At 37.5% G+C, this 21705-nt stretch overlaps 1 protein-coding gene across 5 annotated transcripts in view; it reads left to right on the forward strand.

The window, feature by feature from the left end:
• CPNE8 (copine 8) overlaps window positions 1-21705 on the forward strand; it is a 323255-nt gene that overhangs the window by 282283 nt on the left and 19267 nt on the right. Inside the window, exon 18 of one of the 5 annotated variants that reach the window (XR_004351899.1) lies at window positions 12454-12524. The exons of the other annotated variants lie outside the window; for them this stretch is intronic. The gene's annotated coding sequence lies outside the window, so the exon portion shown is untranslated. The remainder of the gene's footprint in view (window positions 1-12453; window positions 12525-21705) is intronic. 5 annotated transcript variants of the gene reach the window in all.

A 21705-nucleotide genomic window follows, 5' to 3' on the forward strand; every position in this document is an offset into this window, starting at 1 on the left:
AACTCTCTCAGCTTTTGCTTCTCTGTAAAGGTTTTATTTTCTCCATCAAATCTGAATGAGATCCTTGCTGGGGAGAGTAATCCTGGTTGCAGGTTATTCTCCTTCATCACCTTAAATATGTCCTGCCAGTCCCTTCTGGCTTGCAGAGTTTCTGCTGAAAGATCACCTGTTAACCTTATGGGGATTCCCTTGTGTGTTATTTGTTGTTTTTCCCTTGCTGCTTTTAATATGTTTTCTTTGTATTTAATTTTTGACAGTTTGATTAACATGTGTCTTGGCATATTTCTCCTTGAATTTATCCTGTATGGGACTCTCTGTGCTTCCTGGACTTGATTAATTATTTCCTTTCCCATATTAGGGAAGTTTTTAACTATAATCCCACCAAAAGACACAGATTGCCTGAATGGATACAAAAACAAGACCCATATATAAGCTGTCTACAAGAGACCCACTTCAGACCTAGAGACACATACAGACTGAAAGTAAGGGGATGGAAAAAGATATTCCATGCAAATGGAAACCAAAAGAAAGCTGGAGTAGCAATTCTCATATCAGACAAAATAGACTTTAAATTAAAGACTATTAGAAGAGACAAAGAAGGACACTACATAATGATCAAGGGATAAATCCAAGAAGAAGATATAACAATTGTAAATATTTATGCACCCAACATAGGAGCACCTCAATACATAAGGCAAATACTAACAGGCATAAAAGGGAAAATCGACAGGAACACATTCATAATAGGGGAATTTAAGACCCCACTTTCACAAATGGTCAGATCATCCAAAATGAAAATAAAAAAGGAAACACAAGCTTTAAATGATACATTAAACAAGATGGACTTAATTGATATTTATAGAACATTCCATCAAAAACAACACAATACACATTTTTCTCAAGTGCTCATGGAACATTCTCCAGGATAGATCATATCTTGGGTCACAAATCAAACCTTGGTAAATTTAAGAAAATTGAAATTGTATCAAGTATCTTTTCCGACCACAACACTATGAGACTAGATATCAATTATAGGAAAAGATCTGTAAAAAATACAAACACATGGAGGCTAAACAATACACTACTTAAAAACGAAGTGGTCACTGATGAAATCAAAGAGGAAATCAAAAAATACCTAGAAATAAATGACAATGGAGACACGATGACCCAAAACCTATGGGATGCAGCAAAAGCAGTTCTAAGAGGGAAGTTTATAGCAATACAAGCCCACCTTAAGAAACAGGAAGCATTTCGAATAAACAACCTAACCTTGCACCTAAAGCAGTTAGAGAAAGAAGAACAAAAAAACCCACAGTTAACAGAGGGAAAGAAATCATAAAAATCAGATCAGAAATAAATGAAAAAAAATGAAGTAAACGATAGCAAAGATCAGTGAAACTAAAAGCTGGTTCTTTGAGAAGATAAACAAAATAGATAAACCATTAGCCAGACTCATCAAGAAAAAAAGGGAGAAGTCTCAAATCAATAGAACTAGAAATGAAAAAGGAGAAGTAACAACTGACACTGCGGAAATACAAAAGATCATGAGAGATTACTACAAGCAACTCTATACCAATAAAATGGACAACCTGGAAGAAATGGACAAATTCTTAGAAATGCACCACCTGCCAAGACTGAATCAGGAAGAAATACAAAATATGAACAGACCAATCACAAGCACTGAAATTGAAACTGTGATTAAAAATCTTCCAACAAACAAAAGCCCAGGACCAGATAGCTTCACAGGTGAATTCTATCAAGCATTTAGAGAAGAGCTAACACCTATCCTTCTGAAATTCTTCCAAAATATAGCAGAGGGAGGAACACTCCCAAATTCATTCTATTAGGCCACCATCACCTTGATACCAAAACCAGAGAAGGATGTCACAAAGAAAGAAAACTACAGGCCAATATCACTGATGAACAAAGATGCAAAAATCCTCAACAAAATACTAGCAAACGGAATTCAACAGCACATTAAAAGGATCATGCATGATGATCAAGTGAGGTTTATTCCAGGAATGCAAGGATTCTCCAATATATGCAAATCAATCAATGTGATGAACCATATTAACAAACTGAAGGAGAAAAACCATATGATCATCTCAATAGATGTAGAGAAAGCTTTCAACAAAATTCAACCCCCATTTATGATAAAAATCCTGCAGAAAGTAGGCATAGAGGGAACTTTCCTCAACATAATAAAGGCAATATAGGACAAATACACAGCCATCATCGTCCTCAACGGTGAAAAACTGAAAGCATTTCCACAAAGATCAGGTTGCCCACTCTCACCACTCTTATTCAACAGAGTTTTGGAAGTTTTATCCACAGCAATCAGATAAGAAAAGAAAATAAAAGGAATCCAAATCAGAAAGAAGAAGTAAAGCTGTCATTGTTTGCAGATGACATGATACTATACATAGAGAATCCTAAAGATGCTACCAGAAAACTACTTGAGCTAATCAATGAATTTGTTAAAGTAGCAGGATACAAAATTAATGCACAGAAATCTCCTGCCTTCCTATACACTAATGATGAAAAGTCTGAAAGTGAAATCAAGAAAACACTCCCATTTACCACTGCAACAAAAATAATAAAATATCTAGGAGTAAACCTACCTCAGGAGACAAAAGACCTGTATGCAGAAAATTATAAGACACTGATGAAAGAAATTAAAGATGATACAAATAGATGGAGAGATATACCATGTTTTTGGATTGGAAGAATCAACATTGTGAAAATGACTCTACTACCCAAAGCAATCTACAGATTCAATGCAATCCCTATCAAACTACCACTGGCATTTTTCACAGAAATACAACAAAATATTTCACAATTTGTATGGAAACACAAAAGAACCCAAATAGCCAAAGCAATCTAGAGAACGAAAAACGGAGCTGGAGGAATCAGGCTTCCTGACTTCAGACTCTGCTACAAAGCTACAGTAATCAAGACAGTATGGTACTGGCATAAAAACAGAAAGATAGATCAATGGAACAGGATAGAAAGCCCAGAGATAAACCCACGCACATATGGACACCTTATCTTTGATAAAGGAGGCAGGAATATACAGTGGAAAAAGGACAGCCTCTTCAATAAGTGGTGCTGGAAAAACTGGACAGGTACATGGAAAAGTATGAGATTAGATCACTCCCTAACACCATACACACAAAAAAAGCTCAAAATGGATTAAAGACCTAAATGTAAGGCCAGCAACTATCAAACTCTTAGAGGAAAACATAGGCAGAACACTCTATGACATATATCACAGCAAGATCGTTTTTGACCCACCTCCTAGAGAAGTGGAAATAAAAACAAAAATAAACAAATGAGACCTAATGAAACTTCAAAGCTTTTGCACAGCAAAGGAAACCATAAACAAGACCAAAAGACAACCCTCAGAATGGGAGAAAGTATTTGCAAATGAAGCAACTGTCAAAGGATTAATCTCCAAAATTTACAAGCAGCTCATGCAGCTCAATATCAAATAAAAAAACAACCCAATGCAAAAATGGGCATAAGATCTAAATAGACATCTCACCAAAGAAGATATACAGATTGCCAACAAACACATGAAAGAATGCTCAACATCAGTGATCATTAGAGAAATGCAAATCAAAACTACAATTAGGTATCACCTCACACCAGCCAGAATGGCCATCATCAAAAAAATGTACAAACAATAAAAGCTGGAGAGGGTGTGGAGAAAAGGGAACCCTCTTGCACTGTTGGTGGAAATGTGAATTGGTACAGCTACTATGGAGAACAGTATTGAACTTCCTTAAAAAACTACAAATAGAAGTACCATATGACCCAGCAATCCCACTACTGGGCATATACTCTGAGAAAACCATAATTCAAAAAGAGTCATGTACCAAAATATTCATTGTAGCTCTATTTACAATAGCCCAGAGATGGAAACAACCTAAGTGTCCATCATCAGGTGAATGGATAAAGAAGATGTGGCACATATATACAATGGAATATTACTCAGCCATAAAAAGAAATGAAATTGAGCTATTTGTAATGATGTGGATAGACCTAGAGTCTGTCATACAGAGTGAAGTAAGTCAGAAAGAGAAAGACAAATACCGTATGCTAACACATATGTATGGAATTTAAGAAAAAGTAATGTCATGAAGAACCTAGGGGTAAGTTAGGAATAAAGACACAGACCTACTAGAGAATGGACTTGAGGATATGGGGATGGGGAAGGGTAAGCTGTGACAAAGCGAGAGAGAGAGGCATAGACGTATATACACTACCAAACGTAAGGTAGATAGCTACTGGGAAGCAGCAGCATAGCACAGGGAGATCAGCTCGGTGCTTTGTGACCCCCTGGAGGGGTGGGATAGGGAGGTTCGGAGGGAGGGAGATGCAAGAGGGAAGAGATATGGGAACATATGTATATATATAACTGCTTCACTTTGTTATAAAGCAGAAACTAACACACCATTTTAAAGCAATTATACTCCAATAAAGATGTAAAAATAAATAAATAATAAAATTAATTTTCATTTTTCAGGTAATAATATTTGTTGTTTTGGAATCTTTGTGACTAACTTTCAAATTAATCTGAAGAATATATTATGTTTTTTCTCTTCCATCTGTATGATCAATAATAATAAACTCAAAACAATCATTATTGAACCCATAATCTATTTTAGGGAATATGCTCAGGGCTATAATATGGATTATTTCCTTTACGAGGTGACAATAGTGTTATTGTTTATGTTTTACTGATGATATAAGGGATACATACAGTGGCCATTTGTGGTGGAGCTAAAATTCCAAACAAAATAATCTGATTCCAATTCACTGTGTTATGATACCTTGTATACTTTTTATCTCTACTGGAGAGGTAAAGAGTCACAAAAGAAAGTGTAGGAAAATGACCTTTCATTGTGGATACTGTTGGTCACTTGAGTACACTGTCAAAAGTAGTTTGGGTAATAACATAGTAACATAAAAATTGCTGTGTTACTTTGAAATATTTAAATGTATCCCTTATTGAGAAGATTTAATTCATTGTGTATATCAAAATTAAACTACTCAAATAAAACATTTCTGAGTCAGTTTCTTACGTTTTCTTGTTGCCCTCTCTGATCCTATATACTAATAATGAGCTGAAAGTATATTCCAGAAATATGAACAAACGATTTATGAACTTTTATAAAAACAATCAAAGAAATTTACTTGACAAAGACTCCAAAGAAATGTGTTTGAATTCCAAAACTCTGACAAAGTTAACGTCTCCGTAAGATTTGTCATAGTAATATTAAAATATAGATTATAGATTGCCTATATTTGAAGAAAGACAGAAGAATCAAGCTTCTTTAGTAAATTTAAAGTATAATCTGATTCTGTAAGTCTATATATACGTGTTACCTCCTTGAAGAAGAGTTAGGATGTGTTCAGACTCTTTCTACTTCATATATTTCTGAAGCACTTTAATTATTTTATCATAAATATATAACACTTTAAAAAGATAAATTAGAAGAAATGGTAGCACAAAAGATTTTCTTTGAAATTTAGATTTCCTTGCAAAGTGCAAAAATATGCCAATGTGTAGAGCATATACCATAGAAATAATAATTTTACGGGTTTTTTAAACATCTTTATTGGAGTATAATTGCTTTACAATGGTGTGTTAGTTTCTGCTGTATAAAAAAGTGAATCAGCTATACATATACATATATACCCATATCTTCTCCCTCTTGCATCTCCCTCCCACCCTCCCTATCTCACCCCTCTAGGTGTTCACAAAGCACTGAGCTGATCTCCTTGTGCTATGTGGCTGCTTCCCACTAACTAGCTATTTTACATTTGGTAGTGTATATATGTACATGCCACTCTCTCACTTCATCCCAGCTTAACCTTCTGCCTCCCCCTATCCTCAAGTCCATTCTCTACATCTGCATCTTTATTCCTGTCCTGCCCCTAGGCTCTTCAGAACCTTTTTTATTATATTATTTTTTAGATTCCATACATATGTGTTAGCATACAGTATTTGTTTTTCTCTTTCTTCACTCTGTATGACAGACTCTAGGGCCATCCACCTCACTACAAATAATTCAATTTTGTTTCTTTTTATGGCTGAGTAATATTCCATTATATATATGTGCCACATCTTCTTTATCCATTCATCTGTCCGTGGACATTAAGGTTGCTTCCATGTCCTGGCTATTGTAAATAGTGCTACAATGAACATTGTGGTACATAAATCTTTTTGAATTATGGTTTCCTCAGGGTATGTGCCCAGTAGTAGGTTTGCTGGGTCATATGGTAGTTCTATGTTTAGTTTTTCAAGAAGTCTCCATACTGTTCTCCATAGTGACTGTATCAATTTACATTCCCACCAACAGTGCAAGAGGGTTCCCTTTTGTCCACACCCTGTCCAGAATTTATTGTTTGTAGATTTTTTATCGATGGCCATTCTGAATGCTGTAAGGTGATACCTCATTGCAGTTTTGATTTGCATTTCTCTAATGATTAATGATGTTGAGCATTCTTTCATGTGTTTGTTGGTAGTCTGTATATCTTCTTTGGAGAAATGTCTATTCAGGTCTTCTGCCATTTTTGGATTGGGTTGTTTGTTTTTTTGATATTGAGCTGCATTAGCTGCTTGTATATTTTGGAGATTAATCCTTTGACAGTTGCTTCATTTGCAAAATTTTCTCCCATTCTGAGAGTTGTCTTTTGGTCTTGTTTATGGTTTCCATTGCTGTGCAAAAGCTTTGAAGTTTCATTAGTTCCCATTTGTTTATTTTTGTTTTTATTTCCACTTCACTAGGAGGTGAGTCAAAACGAGTCTTGCTGTGATTTATGTCATAGAGTGTTCTGCCTGTTTTCCTCTAAGAGTTTTATAGTGTCTGGCCTTACATTTAGATCTTTAATCCATTTTGAGTTTATTTTTATGTAGGGTGTCAGGGAGTGTTCTAATTTCATTCTTTTACATGTAGCTGTCCAGTTTTCCCAGCACCATTTATTGATGAGGCTGTCTTTTATCTACTGTATATTCTTGCCTCATTTATCAAAAATAAGATGACCATATGTACATGGGATTATCTCTGGACTTTTTTCCTGTTCCATTGATCTATATTTCTGTTTTTGTGCCAGTACCATACCATCTTGATTACTGTAGCTTTGTAGTATAGTCTGAAGTCCAGGAGTCTGATTCCTCCAGCTCTGGTTTTCTTTCTCAAGATTTCTTTGGCTATTCAGGTTCTATTGTGTTTCCATACAAATTGTGAAATTTCTTGTTCTAGTTCTGTGAAAAATGCCAGTGGTAGTTTGACAGGGATTGCATTGAATCTGTAGATTGTTTTGGGTAATAGAGTCCTTTTCACAGTGTTGATTCTTCCAATACAAGAACATGGTATATCTCTCCATCTGTTTATATCATCTTTAATTTCTTTCATCAGTATCTTATAGTTTTCAACATACAGGTCTTTTGTCTCCTTAGGTAGGTTTATTCCTAAGCATTTAATACTTTTTCTTGCAATGGTAAATGGGACTGTTTCCTTAATTTCTCTTTCAGATTTTTCATCATCAGTGTACAGGAATGTGAGAGATTACTGTGCATTAATTTTGTATCCTGCTACTTTACCAAATTCATTGATTAGTTCTAGTAGTTTTCTGGTAGCATCTTTAGGATTCTCTGTGTATAGTATCATGTCATCTGCAAACAGTGACAGCTCTACTTCTTCTTTTCCAATTTAGATTTCTTTTGCTTCTCCGGTTGCTCTGGCCAAAACTCCCAAAACTATGTTGAATAATAGTGGTGAGAGTGGGCAAACTTGTCTTGTTCGTAATCTTACAGGAAATGGTTTCAGTTTTTCACCATTGAGAATAATGTTGGCTGTGCATTTATCATATATGGCCTTTATTATGATGAGGTAAGTTCCCTCTGTGCCTACTTTCTGGAAGGTTTTTATCATAAAGCAGGGTAGAATTTTGTCAAAAGCTCTTTCTGCATCTATTGAGATGATTGTATGTTTTTTCTCCTTCAATTTGTTCATATGGTTTATCACATTGATTGATTTTTGTGTGTGGAAGAATCCTTGCATTCCTGGGATAGGCCCCACTTGATCATGGTATCTGAACCTTTTAATGTGCTGTTGGATTGTTTGTTAGTATTTTCTTGAGGATTTTTGCATCTATGTTCATCAGTGATATTGGCCTGAGGTTTTCTTTCTTTGTGACATCTTTTTCTGGTTTTGATATCAGGGTGATGATGGCCTCATGGAATGAGTCTGGGAATGTTCCTCCCTCTGCTATATTTGGAAGAGTTTGAGAAGGATAGGTGTTAGCTCTTCCCTAAACGTTTGATAGAATTCTCTTTTGAAGCCATCTGGTCATGAGCTTTTGTTTGCTGGGAGATTTTTAATCACAGTCTCAATTTTAGTGCTTGTAATCGGTCTGTTTATATTTTCTATTTCTTCCTGCTTCAGTCTTGGAATGTTGTGCTTTTCTAACAATTTGTCCATTTCTTCCATGTTGTCCATTTTTTGGGCATATAGTTGCTTGTAGTAATCTCTCATGATCCTTTGTATTTCTGCAGTGTCAGTTGTTACTTCTCCTTTGTCGTTTCTAATTCTATTGATTTGACACTTCTCCCATTTTTCTTGATGAGTCTGGCTAATGGTTTATCAATTTTGTTTATCTTCTCAAAGAACCAGATTTTAGTTTTATTGATCTTTGCTATTGTTTCTTTCAGTGCTTTTTCATTTATTTCTGATCTGATCTTTATTATTTCTTTCCTTCAGATAACTTTAGGGAGGGGTTGTTCTTCTTTCACTAATTGCTTTAGGTGTAAGGTTAGATTGTTTATTTGAGATATTTCTTGTTTGTTGAGGTAGGATTGTATTGCTATAAACTTCTTTCTTAGAAATGCTTTTGCTGCATCCAATAGGTTTTGGGTCGTTGTGTTTTCATTGTCATTTCTTGCTAGGTATTTTTTGATTTCCTTTTGATTGCTTCAGTGATCTCTTGGTTATTTAGTAGTGTATTGTTTAGCCTCCATGTGTCTGTATTTGTTACAGATTTTTTCCTGTAGTTGATATCTAGTCTCATAGCATTCTAGTTGGAAAAGATACTTGATACATATACAATTGTCTTAAATTTACCAAGTCTTGATTTGTGACCCAAGATATGATCTATCTAGGAGAATGTTCCATGAGCCCTTGAGAAGAAAGTGTATTCTGTTGTTTTGGGATGAAGTGTCCTATAAATATCATTTAAGTCCATGTTGTTTAATGTATCATTTAAAGCTTGTGTTTCCTTATTTATTTTCATTTTGGATGATCTGACAATTTGTGAAAGTGGGGTGTTAAAATCCCCTACTCTGATTGTGTTACTGTTGATTTCCCCTTTTATGGCTGTTAGCATGTGCCTTATGTATTGAGGTGCTCCTATGTTGGGTGCATAAATATTTACTATTGTGATATCTTCGTCTTGGATTGATCCCTTGATCAATATGTGGTGTACTTCTTTGTGTCTTGTAATAGTCTTTGTTTTAAAGTCTATTTTGTCTGATATGAGAATTGCTACTCCAGCTTTCTTTTGATTTCCATTTGCATGGAATATCGTTTTCCATCCCCTCACTTTCAGTCTTTCTGTGTCCCTAGGTCTGAAATGGGTCTGTTGTAGAGAGCATATATATAGGTCTTGTTTTTTTTATCCATTCAGCCAATCTATGTCTTTTACTTGGAGTATTGAATCCATTTACATTAAGGTTCTTATTGATATGTGTGTTCCTATTACAATTTTCTTAATTGTTTTCGTTTGTTATTGTAGGTCTTTTCCTTCTCTTGTGTTTCCTGCCTAGAGAAGTTACTTTAGCATTTGCTGTAAAGCTGGTTTGGTAGTGCTGAATTCTTTTAACTTTTGCTTGTCTGTAAAAGTTTATATTTCTCCATCAAATCTGAATGAGATCCTTGCTGGGTAGAGTAATCTTTATTATAGCTTTTTCCCTTTCATCACTTTAAATATGTCCTGTCACTCCCTTCTGGCTTGCAGAGTTCCTGCTGAAAGATCAGCTGTTAAGCTTATGGGGATTCCCTTATATGTTATTTGTTGCTTTCTCCTTGCTGCTTTTAATATTTTTTCTTTGTATTTAATTTTTGATGGTTTGATTAATATGTGTCTTGGTTTGTTTCTCCTTGGATTTATCCTGTATGTGGCTCTCTGTGCTTCCTGGACTTGATTGACTATTTCCTTTCCCATATTAAGGAAGTTTTCAACTATAATCTCTTCAAATATTTTCTTAGTCCCTTTCTTTTTCTCTTCTGTTTCTGAGACCCCTATAATTTGAATCTTGGTGCGTTTAATGTTTTCCCAGAAGTCTCTAAGCCTGTCCTCAGTTCTTTTCATTCTTTTTCATTATCTGCTCTGTAGAAGTTATTTCCACTATTTTATCTTCCAGGTCAGTTATCCGTTCTTCTGCCTCAGTTATTCTGCTTTTGTTTCCTTCTAGAGAATTTTTAATTTCATTTATTGTGTTGTTCATCATTGTTTGCTCTTTAGTTCTTCTAGATCCTTGTTAAATGTTTCTTGTATTTTTTCTGTTCTATTTCCAAGATTTTGGATCATCTTTACTATCATTTCTCTGAATTCTTTTTCAGGTAGACTGCCTATTTCCTGTTTACTTGTTTGGTCTGGTGGGATTTTACCTTGCTCCTACAACTGCTGTGTGTTTCTCTGTCTTCTCATTTTGATTAACTTACTGGCTGCAAGTTTGTAGTTCCCGTTGTTTTTGGTGTCTTCCCCCAGTGCCTAAGGTTGCTTCAGGGGGTTGTGTGGGCTTTCTGGTGGGGGGGCCTAGTGCCTGTGTTCTAGTGGATGAAGCTGGATCTTGTCTTTCTGGTGGGCATGTCTACGTCTGGTGGTGTGTTTTGGGGTGTCTGTGACCTTATTATGATTTTAGGCAGCCTCTCTGGTAATGGGTGGCCTCTCTGCTAATGGGTGAGGTTGTTTTACTGTCTTGCTAGTTGTTTGGCATAGGGTGTTTAGCACTGTAGCTTGCTGGTCGTTGAGTGGAGCTGGGTCTTAGCATTGAGCTGGAGATCTCTGGGAGAGCTTTCAACGTTTGATATTATGTGGAGCCAGTAGTTCTCTGATGGATCAGTGTCCTGAACTTGGCTTTCCCACCTCAGAGGCACAGGCCTGACTCCCAGCCGGAGCACCAAGACCCAGTCACATGGCTCAGATGAAAAGAGACAAAGAAAGAAATAAAGAAAAGAAAATAGTATAGAATAGAAAAAAATAAAATAAAAAGTAAAATATTGTTAAAACAAAAAAAAGTTTTTAATTATTACAAAAAATTTATAAAGTAATAAAAGAAAAAAAAAAGGACAGACAAAACCCTAGTACAAATGGTAAAAACAAAACTATACAGACAATATCACACAAAGAGGCATACACATACACAATCACAAAAAGACGATAAGGAAAAAGAAAAAAATATATATATATATACATATATATATATAAAGAAAAAGGAAGAGAGCAACCAAATCAATAAAGAAATCTACCAATGATAATAAATTCTAAATACTAAACTAAGATAAACATAAAACCAGAAACAAATTAGATGCAGAATGTAAACCCCAAGTCTACAGCTCCTCCCAAAGTCCACTGCTTAAATTTTGGGATGATTTGTTGTCTCTTCAGGTATTCCAGAGATGCAGGTTACATCAAGTTGATTTTGGAGTTTTTATTCCCTGCTCCTAAGGCTGCTGGGAGAAATTTCCCTTTCGCTGCTTTGTTCGCACAGCTCCTGGGGTTCAGCTTTGGACTTAACCCTGCCTCTGCATGTAGGTTCCCTGAGTGTGCCTGTTCTTTGCTCAGACAGGACAGGGTTAAAGTAGCAGCTGATTAGGGGGCTCTGGCTTAGTCCAGGGGGAGGGAGGGTTACAGAAAGCGGGGCAACCCTGCAGCTGCAGGGGCCATCTTAACGTTGCAACAGCCTGAGGCGTGCTGTGTGTTCTCCCAGGGAAGTTGTCCCTGGATCACGGGGCCCTGGCAGTGATGGGCTGCAGAGGCTACCAGGAGGGGAGGTGTGGATAGTGGATAGCTTGAGCACAGGCTTCTTGGTGGCTGCAGCAGCAGCCTTCGCGTTTCATGCCAGTCTCTGGTGTCAGTGTTGATAGCCACAGCTCACGGCCGTCTTTGGATCTCGTTTAGGCAGTGCTCTGAATCCCCTCCCCTCACACACCCCAAAACAATACACTTATGATTTTTTCTACACTAATTTCTACATTAATTTTCCTCAAAATTAAGACATAAAGCATTAATAGAAGCACAAATTTATTATAAAGTAAAATGCAAAATTTCTATGAATTTTTAAGATAAAACAACAAACTTCAAAGAAAATCCAAGTTTACTGTATCTGCTTCAAGCTCTATCTTTAACTCGCTTGATGGTTGAGTATATCTCCCCTTCTCTTAGGTATATTTTATGGTGAATCAAAAGAAAGCCAAAATAGAAGTGGATTAAATTCATCAATCAAAAGACATAAAGTAGGTGAATAGATTTTTTTTTAAAAAGACCCAATTTTATGCTGTCTATGAGAGACTCAACTTCGAATTAAGGACGTACATAGGTTGAAAATGAAGGAATGGATAGAAAGATACTCCATGAAAATGGTAACCAAAAGAGAGAAGGCAAGGGCAGCTATACCTAGACAAAATAAACTTTAAGTCAAAAATGTCATAACAGGGCTTCCCTGGTGGCGCAGTGGTTGAGAGTCCGCCTGCCAATTCAGGGGACACAGGTTTGTGCCCCAGTCTGGGAAGATCCCACATGCCACGGAGTGGCTAGGCCCGTGAGCCATGGCTGCTGAGCCTGCACGTCTGGAGCCTGTGCTCCGCAACGGGAGAGGCCACAACAGTGAGAGGCCTGTGTACTGCAAAAAAAGTCACAACAGACAAAGGTCATTACATAATAAAAGGGTCAATTTATGTGAGATATATCATTTTATATAATTATATATATATATATATTTTTTTTTTAGCTTGTCATTTGCAACATTGATGAACCTGAAGGATGTTATGCTAGGTGAAATAAGCCAGACACAGAAAGAGAAAAACTACATCATCTCACTTATATGTAGAATTTTTAATGCTGAATACATAGAAGCAGAGTTTTAGAACAGTGGTTAACAGAGGTGGAGAGATAAAGGGAATGGGGAGATATTATTGGTCACAGGGTACAAAGTTGCATTACATAGGATGAATATGTGTAGAGATCTCATATATTGTATGATGACTATAATAAATACTTCACTGAATGCTGGAAATTTGCTAAAAGGGTAAATTTCAAGTGCACTGATCACACCCCAAAAAATGTGGTAACTATGTGACATCATGATATGCTATCATGCTTGACTGTAGTAATTATTTCACTGTGTATATGTGTATCAAATCATCATGTTGTACACCTTAAATACAATTTTTATTAAAAAGAACAAAAATTTTAAAGGGTCAATGCAACAGGATGACATAATAATTATAAATATGTATAGACCAAGCATCAAAGAACCTAAGCATTTTTTTTTTTGTGGTACGCGGGCCTCTCACCATTGTGGCCTCTCCCGTTGTGGAGCACAGGCTCTGGACACGCAGGCCCAGCGGCCATGGCTCACAGGCCCAGTCACTCTGCGGCATGTGAGATCTTCCCAGACCGGGGCACGAACCCATGTCCCCTGCATCGGCAGGCAGACTCTCAACCACTGCGCCACCAGGGAAGCTCCCTAAGCATATTTTTTTAATTGACATATCTGAAGGGAGAAATAGACATCAATACAATAGTATTAGAAGGCTTCACTACCCACTTTCAATAATGAATAGATCACCCAGGCCGAAAATAAATAAGGAAACAGCAAATTTGAGTAATGCTCTAGACCAAATGGAAGCTAATTGACATATACAGAACATTCCATTCAATAGCAACAGAATATATATTCTTTTCAAGCATACATGGAACATTCTCTAGGATAGATCACATGCTGAGTCACAAAACAAGTCTCATTAAATGTAAGAAGATTGACATCATTCTGAGTATCTTTTCTGAACACAATGGAAAAAAAATCAATAACAAAAATAAATCAAAACTCACAAACAAATGGAAATGAGCACACTGTTGAGTGATCATTAGGTCAAAGAAATCAAAAAGGAAATTAGAAAATATCATGAGAAAAATGAAAACACAATATACCAAAAGTTATGGTATATTGTAAACTACTGTACTATTTTTTGGGGGTGTGATCAGCACTAAGAGGGAAAATTATAATGATAAGACAACATTTTTAAAAAGAAGAAAAATCTCAAATGACCTAGGTTTATACCTCAAGGAACTAGGAAAAGAACAACAAGCTAAGCACAAGTTAATGGAAGGAAGGAAATAATAATTTAAATTAAATAAAAATTAGAGCAGAAATAAATGGAATAGAGACTAGGAATACAATAGAAAGAAACTGGCAAAGCTAAGAGTTGGGTTTTTTTAAATATAAATAAAATTGACAAAAGTTTAGCTAGACTAAGCAGAAAAATGACTCATAAATAAAATCAGAAATGAAAGAGCAGACATTACAACTGAAGTCACAGAAATAAAAAATATTATAAGGGGCTATTACAAACAATTGGACTCCAACAAATTGGACAACTTAGAATAAATGAATAAACTCCTAGAAAGTTACAACCTACCAAGAATGAATTAGGAAGACATAGAAAGTCTGCACAGAACAATAACAAATAAGGCGATTGAATCACACACACTCACACACACACAGAAAGGGACACAGGGAAATGGGGCTAATGGATATGTTTATTACCTTGATTGTTTTGATGATAAAATGAGTATATACATATGTTGAAACACAGCAAATTGCTTATATTAATTATGTGCAGTTTTTTGTATACCAATTATACCTCAGTAAAGCTGCAGGGAAAAAGACATAGTAACAACAACTGAGACTTTCTCAAGAGGTAACAAGAAGTGTTGAAAGAGAAATAAAAAGTAAATGCCCCCAGGTGGAAGACTCACTTCTCTCCCCACTTGCACAGTGGAGCAGTGCCTTGCCCGAGAGGCCATCGAAGAGGCTGAAGCCTTACTTGTATCAAAGTGGGCTTCTGGAGCTGAACCTGTGGCCCCAACCTGACTCTGCCAAGATGGTGGAGAAGTAGGAGGACATGGAGTTCATCTCTCCTCACAAATACATCAAGAATACATCTAAAAATGGAACAGTTCTCATGGAGCACCACATGAACACTGGCAGAGGACCTCAGACACCTAAAAGGACAAGAAAGATCCCCGTGTAACTGGGTAGGACGAAATAAGAGAAAAGGAAGAGGAGAGGAAGTGGAAAGGGACCTGCAGCCCTGGGCAGGGAGCTGAAGGAGAGGAGAGGTTCCTGCATCCAGGGAAGCCCCCTCACTGGAGGGGAGATCAGTTGGAACAGATGGGAAGCTTCAGGGACTACCGGAGGAAAGTGCAGCAACCAGTCTGTGACAAACAGGACACAATGAGACCTACACAGATAGTCTGTGCCACAGCCCTGCATGCCCCAGGCTGAGACGTGCATCCACCAGTGCAGAAGGGGGCTGGGTACTGGAACTTGGGATTTGGAGAGCAGACCTGGGGAGAAGAATGCTGTTGGCCGCAACGAGACAGCCTGAGGGGATGGGATTGAGGAAATCCACAACTGGGAATGCTTGTAGAGGAAACCCAGACTGCAATATAAGTGAAGTGCCATTGTTGAATGACACAAAAGGGGTGGGGCTACCATTGCATCCTCTCTCCCCACATACCGGCCCCTGCCTCTCCAGGCACTAGGAAGGGCTCCTGCCAGGGTTGACTCTCTTGCACTGTTGGCCACCATACCCTAGCGTACCCACCCCAGCATACCCTGTTCCCACCAGGGCCAGCTCTCTCATACCCGAGGCCACCAGCTGGCTCTCTCACTCCCATGGCTGCCGGCTCCCCTGCATGACCCGTTCCCATATGGGCTCCCACAACCCCATCTGCTGCCTCCTCTGCACCCTCTCTACACTGGGTGGACTCGTGCTCCGGAAAGCCTCAGGAGCAGACGCCTGTGAGTGGTCCGCACAGATAGGTGGCGATGAAACCACGGCTAAACCCCAGGGGCCATGCAATTAAGGAAGAAAAGCTGAAATCTCTCCTGGCAGCTGTGCAAATTGTGAATTGACACCCCCGCAACTGGCTTTGTAAACTCAGTGCCTACAGAACATTTGAATGGACAACAAGTGCTCCCACAGCAAAGACGGGTCTAGCTTTAGCAGCTGTAGACTTTGTGGGAACATACATGCCAGGGTTGTACCAGGCTAGAGTCTGAGCTGACCACAGGTTGTCCAGACCCATGATTACTGCAATCCTGGGACCTGACTTCAGTGGACCCACACTGATGGCCTGGTGAAAACATATGAAAGACACCAGGGCCAATTGTAGGCATACCCACAGTTAAGGAAAGGCCGAGAGCAGTGCCAACAACAGTGTAATCTGAGAACTTGCACAAAGGGTGAAAAGTGACATGACAGAGCACACCCACAGGTGAACAACTCCAGAGGAATATTCAGTGGCTTTCCTCCCAGTGGGAGTGATCCATTCCTGCCTACCTCACACTGCAGATCAGAAACACAGCTAAGAAACAGATCTTGGGGCCTCTACTCCAACAAATGTGGAGCAAAGCCCACCTCTAACACGGCAGTGACAACCACAGAGCAAAAGGGAGGCCCTGCTCAATATCCAGTGCAGGCTCTGGTCACCACCACATCAGTCACATCTCCTATCAAGGGGATAATGGCCAGCATACACTGAGGGAAAAGGTGGCAGTCATCTATACTAAAAACCATGCTTGCACCAAAAAATATTAAACCTGCACAGGCTACACAGGGATGTTCCCACATAAAAATAACCCTCCCAAGACAGTCTGAGGGTCTTGAATCGAGAGGAAGAACCCCCAGAGCATTCAGACTTGAAAGCCAGTGGGGCTTGAGTGCAAGAGCTCTACAGGGCTGGGGGAAACAGAGACTCCAATCTTGAGGGTGTACAAAGGTCTCACGTGCACTGGGACCCAGCACAAAGTACCTCCATAGGAACCTGGGCCACCCCTACTTAGGGGTCTTGGAGGGTATCCTGGGGTGCAAAGTGTTGACTATAGCTCACTATAAGGGCAAGGACACTGGTAGCAGAAGCCCCAGGGAATATTGATCAGAGTGAGCTCTCCAGGAGGCCAAAATTTCAGCACCAAGACACAACCTCTCCCAACAACCTGCAAGCTCCAGTGCTGGAAATTCTCAGGCCAAACAACGAACAAAATAGGAAGCCAGCCTCATCCAACAGAAGACAGGCTACCTAAAGTTGTACTGAGCTCACAGCCATCTCAAAACACACCCTTTGACATGGCCCCAGCTCCACCCACCAGAGGGCAGACACCAGTCCATCCCACCAAGAAGCCTGCAAAAGTCCCTGGACCAACCTCACCCACCAAGGGGCAGACACCAGAAGCAAGAGGCACTATTATCCTGCAGCCTGTGGAAAGGAGACCACAAACGCAGTAAGTTAGATGAAATGAGATGACAGAGAAATTGGTACAAATGAAGGAAAAAGATAGAAACCCACAAGAACAACTAAATGAAGAGGAGATAGGCAATCTACCTGAAAAAGAATTAATAGTAATGATAGTAAAGATTATGCAAGATCTCAGAAAAAGAATGGAGTCACAGATCGAGATAATGCAAGAAATGTTTAAGAAGGAGTGTGATTTAAAGGACAAACAGAGATGAACAATACAGTAACTGAAATACACTAGGAAGAATCAGTATAAGAATAAATGTAGGAGAACAATGAATAAGTGAGCTGGAAGACAAAGTGATGGAAGTCACTGCCACAGAACGGAATAAAGAAAAAAGAACGTATAAACAACAAGGTCCTAATGTATAGCACAGGGAACTATATTCAATATCCTGTGATAAACCATAATAGAAAAGAATATAAAAAAAGAATGTATATATGTGTATAACTGAGTCACTTTGCTGTACAGCAGAGATTGGCACAACATTGTAAATCAAATATACTTCAATCTAAAAATAATTTTTTTTAAGAAAAAAAGAATGAAATGAGGACAGTGTCAGACACCTCTGGGACAATATTAAACATGCCAACATTCACATTATAAGGGTTCCAGAAGGAGAAAAGAAAGAGAAAGGGCCTGAGAATATATTTGAAGATATTATGGCTGAAAAATTTCCTAACATGAGAAACACTTACTCAAGTCCAGGAAGCATAGAGAGTCCCAGAGAGGATGAACCCAAAGAACATGCTGAGACACATATTAATCAAACTAACAAAAATTAAAGACAAAGAAAAATATTAAAAATAACAAGGGAAAAGCAACAAATAACATACAAGGGAATCCCCATGAGGTTATCAAAAGGTTTTTCAGCAGAAATTCTGCAGGCCAGAAAGGTGTGGCACAATATACTTCAAGTGATGAAAAGGAAAAACCTACAACAAAGAATGCTCTACCCAAAAAGTCTCTCATTTAGATTTTTAAAACATATTTATTGGAGTATAATTGCTTTACAATGGTGTGTTAGTTTCTGCTTTATAACAAAGTGAATCAGTTATACATATACATATGTTCCCATATCTCTTCCCTTTTGCGTCTCCCTCCCTCCCGCCCTCCCTATCCCACCCCTCCAGGTGGCCACAAACCACCGAGCTGATTTGATGGAGAAATCAAAAGCTTTACAGACAAGCAAAAGCTAAGAGAATTCAGAACCACTAAACCAGCTTTACAACAAATGCTAAATGAACTTATCTAGGTGGGAAAGACACCAGCATCTTAAAACAACCTTGTACCTATACAGATTGCTATATCCAAACTTCATGGGAACAGTAAACTAAAAAACTACGAGAGATACACACACAAAAAAGAGAAAGCATCCCAAACACAACACTAAAGATGGTCATAAAACCACAAGAGAAGAGAACAAAAGAGGAAGATAAGAAAAAAGACCTATGAAAACAAATCCGAAACAAGTAAGAAAATGGCAATAGGAACATACATATCGATAAATACCTTAAATGTAAATGGATTAAATGCTCTAACCAAAAGACATAGATTGGATGAATAGATATACAAACAAGACCCATATTATGCTGTCTACAAGAGACCCACTTCAGACCTAGGGACACATAAAGACTGAAAGTGAGAGGATGGAAAAAGATTTTCCATGAAAATAGAAATCAAAGCTGGAGTAGCAATACTCATATCAGACAAAATAAACTTTAAAATAGTGTTACAAGAGACAAGGAAGGACACTACATAATGATCAAGGGATCAATCCAAAAAGAAGATATAGCAATTGTAAATATATATATGCACCCAACATAGGAACAACTCAATATATAGGGCAAATGCTAACATCCATAAAAGAGGAAATCAACAGTAACACAATAATAGTGGGGGACTTTAACACCCCACTTACACCAATGGACAGATTATCCAGACAGGAAATTAATAAGGAAACCCAAGCCTTAAATAACACATTAGACCAGATAGACTTAATTGATATCTATATGACATTCCATCCTAAAGCAGCAGAATATACTTTCTTCTCAAGTGCACATGGAACATTCTCCAAGAAAGATCACATCTTGGGCCACAAATCAAGCCTTGGTAAATTAAAAAATTCAGAATCATAAAGCATTTTTCTGACCACAACACTATGAGAGTAGAAATCACCTACAGGGAAAAAAGGTAAAAAAACACAAACACATGGAGGCTAAACAATATGTTACTAAACAACCAATGGATTACTGAAGAAATCAAAGAGGAAATCAAAAAATACCTAGGGAAAATTGACAATGAAAACATGACGATACAAAATGTATGGGACTTGGAAAAAGCAGTTCTTGGACGTTTATAGCAATACAATCTTACCTCAGGAAACAAAAATCTCAAATTAACAACCTATACTTACACATAAAGCAACAAGAGAAAGAAGAACAAACAAAACCTAAAGTTAGTAGAAGAAAAGAAATTATAAAGAACAGAAATAAATAGAGATGGAGAAAACAATACAAAGATAAATGAAACTAAAAGCTGGTTCTTTGAGAAGATAAACAAAATTGATAAAACTTTAGCCAGACACATCAAGAAAAAGGGAGAGGACTCAAATCAATAAAATTAAAAATGAAAAAGGAGAAGTTGCAATGGACACCACAGAAATACAAAGGATCATAAGAAACTACTACAAGCAACTCTATGCCAATAAAATGGATGATTTCTTAGAAATGCACAACCTACCAAGACTGAATCAGGAAGAAATAGAAAATATAAACACACCAATCACAAATATGGAAATTGAAATTGTGCTTTAAAAACTTCCAATAAGCAAAAGTCTAGGACCAGATGGCTTCACAGGTGAATTCTGTCACACATTTAGAAAAGAGTTAACACCTATCCTTCTGAAACAATTCTAAAAAATTGCAGAGGAAGGAACACTCACAAGCTCATTATACACGGCCACCATCAACCTAATACAAAACCAAAGGTATCACAAAAAAGAATATTACAGGCTCAAATATCACTGATGAACATAGACACATAAATCCTCAATAAAATACTAGCAAGCCAAATCAAACAACACATTAAAGGAGTCATGCACTATGATCAGGTGGGATTTATCCAGAGATGCAAAGATTCTTCAATAAACACAAATAATGTGATACACCAAATTAACAAACTGAAGAATAAAATTCATATGATCATCTCAGTAGATGCAGAAAAAGCTTTCAACAAAATTTAACACCCATTTATGATGAAAACACTCCAGAAAGTGGGCATAGAGGGAACCTAACTCAAGATAATTAAGTCCATATATGACAAACCCACAGCAAACATTATTCTCAATGGTAAAAAACTGAAAGCATTTCCTCTAAGATAAGGAACAAGATAAGGATGTCCATCTTGCCACTTTTATTCAACATAGTTTAGGAGGCCCTAGCCAAGGCAACCAGAAGAGAAAAAGAAATACAAGAAATCCAAATTGGAAAAGAAGAAGTAAAACCATCACTGTTTTCAGATGACATGATACTATACATAGAAAATCCTAAAGATGCTACTAGAACATTACTAGAGCTTATCAATGAGTGTGGTAAACTTACAGGATACAAAATTAATACACAGAAATCTCTTGCATTCCTATACACTAACAATGAATTATTAGAAAGAGAAATTAAGGAAACAATCCCATTTATCATCCCATCAAAAAGAATAAAATACCTGGGAATAAACCTAAGGAGGAAAAAGACCTGTACTCAGAAAACTATGATAATGATGAAAGAAATCAAAGATCACACAAACAGATGAGAGATATACCATGTTCTTGGATTGGAAGAATCAATATTGTCAACATAACTATACTACCCAATGCAGTCTACAGATTCATTGCAATCCCTACCAAATTACCAATAGCATTTTTCACAGAATTAGAACAAAAAAATTTACAATTTGTATGGAGACACAAAAGACCCCAAATTGCCAAAGCAATCTTGAGAAAGAAAAACGGAGCTGGAAGAATCAGGCTCCCTGACTTCAGACTATACTACAAAGCTACATTAATCAAAACAGTGTGGTTCTGCCACAAAACAGAAATATAGATCAATGGAACAGGA

The sequence above is a fragment of the Phocoena sinus genome, chromosome 10 (assembly GCF_008692025.1).
Source record: "Phocoena sinus isolate mPhoSin1 chromosome 10, mPhoSin1.pri, whole genome shotgun sequence".
NCBI lineage: Eukaryota > Metazoa > Chordata > Mammalia > Artiodactyla > Phocoenidae > Phocoena > Phocoena sinus.